This window comes from Aquarana catesbeiana, linkage group LG12 (genome assembly GCF_042186555.1).
Source record: "Aquarana catesbeiana isolate 2022-GZ linkage group LG12, ASM4218655v1, whole genome shotgun sequence".
NCBI classification, from domain to species: Eukaryota; Metazoa; Chordata; class Amphibia; order Anura; family Ranidae; genus Aquarana; species Aquarana catesbeiana.
In genome coordinates this window covers 72,646,314-72,657,308 of record NC_133335.1, presented here as the reverse complement: position 1 = coordinate 72,657,308, position 10,995 = coordinate 72,646,314, and the positions used below count along the sequence as shown (strand labels likewise).

General features: G+C 45.5%; 1 protein-coding gene across 1 annotated transcript in view; it reads left to right on the top strand.

Annotated features, from left to right (window-relative positions):
* The first annotated feature begins 1,809 nt into the window (after window positions 1-1,809).
* YWHAB (tyrosine 3-monooxygenase/tryptophan 5-monooxygenase activation protein beta) overlaps window positions 1,810-10,995 on the top strand; it is a 34,842-nt gene continuing 25,656 nt past the window's right edge. Inside the window, exon 1 of the mRNA XM_073608042.1 lies at window positions 1,810-1,968. The gene's annotated coding sequence lies outside the window, so the exon portion shown is untranslated. The remainder of the gene's footprint in view (window positions 1,969-10,995) is intronic.

The window sequence follows — 10,995 nt, the reverse complement described above, 5'->3', positions numbered from 1 at the left end:
TCCCCCCCCCACCCATCACCCTGGACTTCTCTATCTCTTCTCCCCATCATTATTATTATTATACAGGATTTATATAGCGCCAACAGTTTGTGCAGTGCTTTACAACATGAGGGCAGACAGTACAAGTAGAATACAATGCAATACATAAGTTTACGTGTTTGTTTTGTTTTTTCGAATGTTGGGGTGGAGAGACAATTTGCATGGGGGGGGCCCAAGAATTTTTTTTGCCCAGGGCCCAATCAATAGTAAAGACGGCCCTGTGAGGCACTGATGGGCACTGATAGGCGGCACTGGTGGGCACTGATCAGGAGGCACGGATGAGGCTGCACTGATAGGTGGCACTGATAGGTGGCACTGATTGGCAGCACTGATGGGCACTGATAGACTGCACTGTTAGGTGGCACTGATGGGCACTAATAAGGCAGCAATGGTGGACACTGATGAGGCTGCACTGATAGGTGGCACTGATAGGAGGCACTGATATTTGGCACTGATAGGTGGCACTGATTGGCAGCACTGATAGGTAGCACTGATAGGTGGCACTGATGGCACTAATGATGCGGCAGGAGGCACTGATGAGGCTTCACTGATGGGCACTGATAGGCAGCACTGATAGAAGGCACTCAAGGCACTGATAGGCAGCACTGATAGGTGGCACTGATGGGCCCCGATAGACATTAATAGGTGGCACTGATGGGCACTGGTGGGCATTGATAGGTGGCACTGGTGGGCATTGATAGGTGGCACTAGTAGGTGGCACTGGTGGGCATTGATAGGTGGCACTGATTAGCAGCAATGGGTGTCCGTGTACAGGACCAATGTACCGTTTACACAACCTGGTATTTTTTTTCTCCTCCTCACACTATCAGCATGGGGGGGGGAGCCGATTATCGGCTTCTGTTTACATCACGCGATCAGCTTTCATTGGCTGACAAGCTGATCACATGGTAAGAGACCTGGATTGGCCCGTTACTCCAATCTATGATCAGTTTATGGACACTGATCACAGAGCGAGCCGCCGTTCTCCGCAGGGCGCTCAGGCAGCACATGAATAGAAGAACGTACATGGACGCCCTCCCAGCAATTTAGGCCCACACTGTAGCCGTCTTTTGGCGGGAGGGAAGAGGTTAAAAACTGCACCGCAAATGCCGCAAAAATCCTCAGAAATGTTCCATTCATACACAAGTGTTTTACTGGCAGTTTTGAAGTGAACCAATGTGAGTGTTCTTAGGCACATTGAAGCTAAAAAAGGCCCTTTGATGACTTTGCCCTTATTTTTTCCTCCATGTAATCTCATGTCCACACACATATAGGCGTTCACTGGCACAAATCTGAGCCCACCAAAATTGCATATGGGAAGAAAAAAAATGTGAAACGCACCAGAACGTTAGTCATGTTTTCATTTCAACTGCCCTAAATAAATGAATTCTAAGCGGTGGAAAGCAAACGCTTGGCGCACCGGAAAGCGTCTCTAAACGCTGCTTTGGGCGCATTTTTAAAGCTGTTTTTCACCCACAAGGCCTTCAGAAGAGCTGCTCAGCGTGCACGAGGCCTACAGGGGCCCTCAGGTGTTATTTCTTGTCACCTTATTAGTAAATTCGGTTTTTATTTCTTACAATGATGTTTTATTTTTACATTCTAGTCAGGCAGTCCTCCATAATGTCACCCTATGAGGTAACCAGGCCGCTCAGGCACACTCTCCCCCCCGCCCTTAGCGCCGCTCCTCTCCACAAGGCGCTGACGTCACCCCGGTCGCCATGGTGACATTGAAGTCACTCCCCGCTCTACACCCCGGGGAGGCAGCCAGTCCCGCTCTGAGGAGGGGGCGTGGCCATCGCGAAGCGGAAGTGGCGGCTGGAACGGAAGTAGAACGGCATTGAATCCGCAGGAGAGGGGACGGGGAGGAAGCTGATCCTGCCGGGCGTGTGTGAGCGTGTGGAAGCCGTGTCAGCGGACTGCTATTCTCAGGTGAGGGAGCTCAGGGGGTGGGAAGGGCTGAGGGAATGTCCGGGGGGGGGGAGGGGGCTGACCGCGGCCTGCTGTGTGCCCGGACGGAGCGCTCCGTCATCCTCCACTGACTCGGCCTAATACTGGACGACTATGTCCGCCTGCTGTGCCCGGGCCTGGGTGTGTGTCATCCCCTGACTGCAGGCCCATCCCCCGTCCTCATACACCTCCCACACATCGGAGATCGGGGCCTTCACTCCATCTTATACCCGATTCATCATTCTATGGAGGATCTGCAATGACAGTCTTCTATGGACATCTCTCACACAGCTTTGTATTGATAACACATGGTAGATCTCTACAGGAATAGGGTGCTGGGATATGTAAACCTCGACTTTTGCTGTGTAAGTCTAGATTGGCCCCACCCCCTTCCTCTGTGAGCTCAGCTCCTCCTTTCTCCAAGCTTCTGCCTCGCCCTCTTTTCTGTCCAATCATCTGCAGGCCGGGCCATCCCCCGATCACAGCGCACACAGGGGCGGGATGATGGCGGCGCACATGCTTCTGTTTATGGAATTAGCTCACCTTTTGCTAACATGTTAACCCATATTTAGGGTGTGATGTGTTACCAAAGAGCACTTGCCTGCTCTATGACAGCTGGCAGGGGGATCCTCTTCCTGCAACCGCTGTCACAATATGAAAATCGGAGTGCTCCGCCCACACGGCCATGTCGCCCATTCGTAGAGTTCTGATAACTACTTGCTGAATGTGCTATAGCTGAATGATGACTGCAGTGCGGGCAGCTAGTTCTGCGACACCGTCATATGATGTGTGCCATGATCGCACCCACTGCGGGGCACGGGCTCAGTGATTGCGGTCTCCGGAGGGCACTGCTGATCACGGCTTGAGGTAAAGATCCAATTGGCAGCTCTTTACCATGTGATCAGCTGTGTCCAATCACAGATCTAAACAGAAGCTGGTTATCGGCACTCCTTTCCTCATGCTGATAGCATGAGGAGAAGAGTGGATTACCTGCTTCTCTAAGAGGGACATCTACACTGATGATTAGGACACTGTTTTTATTATCAGTGCTGTGATTATCACCACCAGTGAAGGGGTGAAAAAATACCCTTTTGCAAAATTTTATAAAGAATTATTAAAGTTTGGGTTTTTTTTCTTCAAACTTTACAGTCTTTATTAGTTTAGTGTAAAAAAAATAAACAAAATAAATAAAACCCAGTGGTGATTAAATGCCACCAAAAGAAAGCTCTATTTGTGTTAACAAAATGATAAAAATTTAGTTTGAATACAGGGAATGACCCCGTAATTGTCATTCAGAGTATGACAGCTGAAAACTGGCCTGGGCAGAAAGGGGGTAAAAGTGCCCTGTATTGACGTGGTTAATGAACTTCCCTGCAGCTGACTGCTTGTAGTTCTCATTGAACTGCGGGGGTGCTGGTGGGCGCTCTCAGTTCATTGATCTTCCTGCTGTCCAGTACTCCGGATGGGCAGACAGCTTTACTAAGAGTTTCAGGGAGTCGGATGTAACGCCCGGGTGCAATGCTGTGCAGGCTCCGGATAAATTACAATAAATGCACCTTTTTTACCTGCAAAATTTGTGCGTTTGTTTTTTTTAAAAGGTGATCCTTTAAAGCAGGGGTGTCAAACTCCATTTCATCGCGGGCTACATCATCATTATGGTTGCCCTTAAGGGACTAGTTGTATCTAAGACTATATAAATGTATCTTCTCTTTATATTAAAGTGTAAGATCAGAAAATCTGTAAGATGATCTTGCACTGGCCCCCCTTCCCATCGCACCCGGTCCCGCTAACCTTGAGTCCGGCGATCACCCGTTCTGACAGATCGTATCGCCGCTTTACCAGTCTGGGGACTTGAAATCCTCTTTGCCTGCGGCGACAAGACAGGCTACGTGGGTTCTGCTTGGATGGCCCGGACCAATTAGAATGCTCCTAAACGTACCTCTTTACGAGATACATTTAGGAGATTAGGCCGGGGAGGAATTTCTAAGCCCTGGACTGGCAAGGCGGCTATACGAGGTCTCCTAGCGGGTGAATCTCGTGTTCCAGGTCAGCAGGACTGGGGGGGGGAGGGGGTGAGGAAAGGGTCCACTGTCAGTTCACTTTACAGATTTTTCTGTAAAGGTGTAATTACTCTTTTAAAGAATTGGATCTTCATGTGATTATTATTGGTTTTAGTAATAACTGCTTCTGGACCACCCGATAGATTCACTGCTACAGAGTGGCCCTCCTGTGCAGGAGGTATACATACGTGATTCTGCACTTCTACCTAGGGGTCACGCACTGCTTCTGCTGTGATTAATCACAGGAGATGCCGATCTGCGAGTTTCAGGCACTGGATGTCCTCTGGCACCTGCCGATCATCAGTAAAACACACAGGCAGATCTCCATTCTGACAAAGCAGGGAATAATATCCATGTCTTCCCCCTTGTAAAAGCAGCATATACAGTACATATACAGTACACATAAACACTGGTTAGACACATTAGATGTTTCTTCCCAGCCAGTGTCATTAGTACAGATCACTGTATGAGTGTCACTGGTTCCCAAAAAAAGTGTCAGTGTCCGATTGTCTGCCGCAATATCGCAGTGCCACTATAAGTCACTGATCGTCGCTATTACTAGTATAAATTTTTTTTTTTAATTTGCAGTATATATGCCATAGTGTTTTTGTAGACGCTATAACGTTCACGTAAACCAATCAATAGACACCTATTAGATTTTTTTTTTTTTACAAAAACATGTAGCAGAATACATATTGGCATTCATTTTTTGAAGAAATTTGACTTTTATTTATTTTTATTGGATATATTTAAGACCCCTTTTACACTGAGGTGTTTTTCAGGCGCTTTTGGGCTAAAAATAGCTCCTGAAAAACGCCTCCCCTGCAGTCCCAGCGTGAAAGCCAGAGTGTTTTCATAATGGGGCGGTGCGCTGGCAGGACGATAAAAAAAAGTTCTGCAAGCAGCATCTTTGGGGCGGTGAAGGAGCGGAGTGTAAACACCGCTCCTCCACCTCCCCTGTCCATTCAAATTAATGGGCACTGCTGGCAAAGGGCTTTGGCGCTACACGGGCCTATTTAACCCTGTATTCGGCCGCTAGCGGGGGTTAAAGGAGCCCCGCTAGCGGCAGAATAGTGGCGTTTTACCGTCAATGCCTGCACACCCCAGTGTGACAGCAGCCTTATAGCAGAAAGTAAAAAATCTTTTTTTTTTTGGTGGTATTTGTTCACCTCTGCTTTTTTTTTTTTTTTTTTTTTTTATATAGCGCAAAAAAAAATGTGGGGGGAAAATTACACACATTTTTATTTGGATACAGTGTTGCATGACCGCACAATTGTCAGTTAAAGTAACGCAGTGCAGCATTGCAAAAACTGGTCTGTCATGAAGGGGGGTAAATCTTCCGGAGGTCAGGGGGTTAAAGCTGGGGTGTCAAACTCAATTTCATCACAGGCCACATCAGCCTTACGATTGTATCCAAGACTATATAAATGTATCTACTCTTTATATTAAAGAATTGCCTTTGATTTTTATTGGTTTTAGTAATACATTATAGCTTCCTGTATGTAAAAAAAAAAAAATTAAAGTCAGCAGCTAACTTTTAATATAAGTCACTTGCCCATCCAGGAATTCTGCGATGTCGGCACCCGATTCATCCATCAGCTATGAGTGCAGGCATCGGCATTTCAAGTAAGGGAATCCGGCATTGGAGCCGTCAGGCTTCACAGCCGGTTTCCTACTGCAGATGCGCAAGTTATGCTTGCGCATCTGCAGTAGGAAACCGGCTGTTCCCGTTGTCTTCTGGGACACACACAGATCTCAGAAGGCAGCAGGGGGTAAGGAGGAGGCGCCGATGCAAACGCGGAAATGACGTACCTCGCTGTAGTGGGGTAGGACGGAAGTCCAGCTTGGGCGAATTACATCAGCGGGCTCTGGGGCCACTCAGGATATATGACATGGATATTCCAGGAGGTGCCAGGAGCCATCCATCCACCAAAGCTTGAGGGGGGCAGACCTAGTAGCGCATCTTCGGGAGGAGTGCCTGTGCCTCCCGATGTCATCCCAGAAGAAGATGCCGGTGCTGGTCCTTCTACAGAGAAGGGGATCTCGGCAGGACAACACTGGATCCACTGGGAGGGGGGATTATCCTTGTGGGGAACACCGCATCAGGTAGGTAAGGGGGGGGGGGGGGATAAGGGGTAGGGAAAAGTTCCACGTTAAGCTGTGAAGGGCAGGAGCAGACCGACACAGAGACCACTCACACTTCTTTAGCAGATAATGCAAGTCTGAAAAGAAGGGTCACACACCACAAGAAACTTTATTGGAGACTTCTCAGACACAACGTTGTTCTGCCATGGCGTTCTGTCTGAGCAGTCTCCCATTAAGTTTCTCGTGGGTGATACCAGCGCTGTGTGAATTGTATTCTCTTAATTTATAAGCAGATATCCAGAGCACCCCATTCCCCAAACATCTAATGACAAAAGTCCCCCACCATCAGAAGTGGAGCCCCCCACCCTCCCTTACATAACAATGCACCTCCTTACCTTGTGGTGCTGCTGGGAAGGTGGTGGGGGCGGAGCTGGGAAGCAGAAAGTGCAGGGTCTGGAGGAGGGCCGGAGTCTGCTGAATGCTCAGACCAGGGGACGCGGAGAAGAGGGGGTGATGCGTCTGCACAGAGGATCTGTAGGAGTTCTGTCCTCGCTACTGAGACAGGGGGGGGGGGGGGATTCAGATTCAGCCCGCAGGCCTTGTTTGAAGCATGTGTTTTAAAAGGCTAGTTCACCTTTTCAGATTTTGGACACCACACCGGTCCTGAGGAGCTACGGGCAGGCGTTTTTAGACGCCTGACTAGGCGCAAAGCTGCGGCCTCACCTAAAAACTCCTGCCCACAGCTCCTCAGGACCAGCGCGGTGTCAGTGCCGGTCCTGGTGAAAAAAAAAATCGATTTGCTGAAATTTTGAATCAATTTGACCTCTCAACTCAAGATTAAAATCGTGTTTTTTTTTTTTTTTTTTCCTTTCCCCAGCCCTAATATATATCATTTTTGCTGTTTCACAGTATAAATTAACTCCTTTATAGTAGCAATTATTTGCTCTTTTTGTACATGCGTTTTTGGTGCTTTTTGCAGAAGCGCACTACAGTTCATTTAACATGGTTTCCTATGGAACACATTCACATCTATGCTTTTTTTTTTCAGCAACTGAGTATTTGGAAAGAGTCGAGGACTTTTTTCAACGCAAAACAGTGCTTGTTTTTTGGTTCAATAGACTTCCTGCTGCAGAAAAGCATGTAGTTCGTTTTTGCCGCAATTTGCATTTTTGAATCTGCCCAACAGATTGGCCAAAACAAAAAGCAAAAGAATCTGCAAATACACACAGCAAAACGCACTGCAGAAACGGATCAAAAGCAAACTGCATAGGTGTGTGCCGAGCCTTTTGCTGGCCATACACGTATTGATTTTCGGACGAGAATATTCATTTGAAAAAATCTTTGTACATTCGAAGAATGGAAGAATGTCATTTGAAAAATTTCACGTCTGCAAAACAGACTTTCATTTTTTTTTTTTTTTCTTTAAATAAAAAATGTGATCTGAGCCGGATATTTACCAACCTCTAATAGTGTATACAGTATATCTCTTCTGTCTGTTATTCTCAGCCTAGGTTCATACTTGTGCAATGTGGGAACCAGGATGATTACAGCATCGGTTCCCGCATCGCATCTCTCCAGTTCACACTCTGCGAACCACTGCTGGTGTCAATACATTCTTAATAAAACCCCCAGATCGGTTGACAGATCGCAGTGCGAACTGTGAACTAGTATAGGAATTGGATCACATATGTGAGAACACCCATGTGATCCGATTCCAGTGTTGGGGGGGGGGGGGGGGGGGGGAATAGGTTCCTGTACCTTTTTTGTGCGAATCTAATGTGAGTTCAGCCATACAACTGTATGGCTGAGCTTGCATCGCATTTGATTGGCACCTGTGGTGTGGGTGCGAATCACATGCGATGTCTGATATCGCATATGTGTGAACCTGGGCTCAGAGTGGATTAGAGATTTTTCTCCCTAACCATATAGTTGGTTATTTATATTTACCATTGCATATAGATATTCAGGCTGCATTCACACCTGAGTGTTTTCAGCTCGTAAAATGCCAGAAAAAAAGCCCAACAAGCAAAATCCCATTCATTTAAATGGCCCTTGTTCACATTTGAGCGTTTTGTAGCTTGAAGCTCAAAAAAAAGTACATGAGCTTCTTTGTGGGCAGATTACAGGCAGTTTTCAGCTTTTTTTTTTTTTTTTTTTTTTACATTGGTGACCTTTTTAACCTGTGCAAAATCGCAGCAAAAAACATGCAACTTTCTACCTGAAAAGGAGATGCAGCCTCAAGAATAAATGTCTTTTTTTTTTAAACTTTTTACTTTTTAACTAAATTATACACCACACTTTTTTCTTTTTAAGGTTATTATCCGATTAATTGAAACAATTGGCCAACTAGTCGATTATGAAAATAATTGTTAGTTGTAGCCGTACATCACATAACATTTATTTCCCTCCAGTAAAACTAATTTCATATTTACAAATCTGTATTGTATACCCATAATTGTGTAACTTCAATAATGGGGGCTGTGTGCCATTGGGCTCCATTCACCCGTAACGACTCCAAAGTGTAGCTATTTGCAACTTTGGATGGATGTGTTTTGTTGCCCCTCTGCAAATTTGGACCCACTTTTGCATCACTGTTGCATGTAAAACATTCAGGTAAGCAATGTTTGAGGGTTAACTTTGAAGTCTCTGGCCCTCAAGTTGTATGAAACATATTGCCTCCTCACCGCATGTCAAACTCCTGAAAAGTGATCAACCGTGAATTGCTTTTTAGAGGCAGCAATCACTGCAGATGGTTTAAACCTAGCTTTAGCCTTTCATTGCTTTGTCCAGCAGCCATAGCTAATCAGAAACACCTGACTATACCCACCACGGAAATATGCTGATCTGATACCCACCGCGGAAATATGCTGATCTGGGTGGAATTGATAGGTCATTTACTGAAGGAAAAGCAAGTGATGTTGACCGCAAATAATCATGTGTCAAGAGGGTCTATAGTGAACAAATAGGGTTTTATGGTGGAAAATTAAAAGTGAAATTTTAGTATCGGGTAGGGAATATAAATGCGTCAATTTCTGTAAATTTCCCTTTGAATAGCCAGCAGGAACCAATTCCTGCTGATGCGTTTTGTGCTAGGCACAGCGCTTCCTCAAATAATCTCTTGTTCCTGCCAGCTGTGTAAATAAAGAGGGAATATTATTTTGTACCTGGGTGTGCGGTGTTCCTGTTGCTAGTAAAACCGATTACCTTGGTGGAGACGAGTCGAGCCAGCATGTCACTATGGCATGTGGTGTCTAATCTCTTCTGGAGCAGCATGTAGAAAGCTCAGCATATGTATGTTCTCACCTTATGGTGTGATCACATTAGCCAGGTATGTGATAGCTGAATGCCAGGAAAACCGCTAATGCAGTTAAAAATCCTGTGTGTATCTATCTATATCTCTCTATATCTGTAGAGGATAGTAGGGTTTAGTTCTGGTTTAAAGTGGTTCTAAAGTCAAAAGGTTTTTTACCTTAATGCAGGGCTCGACAAAGCCCAGATGCCAGGTCCCAATGCTCCCCACACCTCCGCTCTCCTAGTTGTGATAGTGACATGTTTTTAAGGCCAGGAAAGAATGTAATGCAGTACGATGTGCATAGGAGGAGACATGCAGGGTCTTTTAGACTCTGCATGTCTCATTAACCACTTTCATACTGCAGGATGTCCTGGGCTTTGAGTGGGGATATCTGAATGATAGCTGCAGGCATCATTCAGATGTCATTTTTTTTCCTCCTGTGATTCCCTGCAACGTAAGAAAATCGTAGCGGTTGTCCAGTCGCTTGACTGTTTTTACAGGCGATGGGAGGGGACGTCACCATAGAGCATACCGTGGACCAGATGGTCCCAGGCAGTGTCTATGATATCACGTCTGACCCAGCAGTTGTGAACACTGCCGTGTATTTGGCTGGAAAGCCATGGCCATGTGTTTTTTTTTTTTTTTTTTTTTTTTTTTTTTTCAATTTCAGGCTTTCCAGGATAGAGGAGAGATGTGGGGACTTGTAGACCCCACATCTCTCTATACAGACGACATGTCATGCCCTATTCCTACTACAATGAATGTTTACGTTCCTTGTAATAGGAATAAAAGTGATCAAAATTTTTTCCCAGGGAACGCATAAAATTTAAAGCGACCCCCGTCCCCACGAACGCATACGTACGTTGCGCCCACATATGTAAACGGCGTTCACACCAACTAACTAACAAACTAACTTTTAGTTTGAAAAATTGCTGCGCAAATACTGTGATATGAAAAGTTGCTACAGCCGCCATTTTAATCCCTAGGGCAGTGATGGTGAACCTTGGCACCCCTTGGAACTACATTTCCCATGATGCTCAACTACACTGCAGAGTGCATGAGCATTATGGGAAATGTAATTCCAAAACATCAGGGGTGCCAAGGTTCACCATCACTGCCCTCCTAGGGTCTCTGTTAAGCACTTACAGACCGGAAGATTTGGCTGCTTAATGACCAGGCCATTTTTTGCGATACGGCGCTGCGATGCTTTTGCACGGTCGTGCAAAGCGGTACCCAAACAAAGTTGATGAGGCCCCCCCCCACGAATAGAGCTTTCTTTTGGTGATATTTGATCACCTCTGCATTCTTTTTCACTTTTTGTACTATAAACAAAAAATGAGCGACAATTTTGAAAAAAAAAAAAAAAAAACATTTTTTTTCTTTGCTATAGTAAATATCCCCAAAAATGTTTTAAAAAAAAAACAAATTTCTTCCTCGGTTTAGGCCTATAAATATTCTTATTTTTGGTAAATAAAATCGCAATAAGCGTATATTGATTGGTTTGCGCAAAAGTTATAGCGTCTACAAAATAGGGGATAGATTTGTGGCATTTTTATTATTTATTTTTTTACT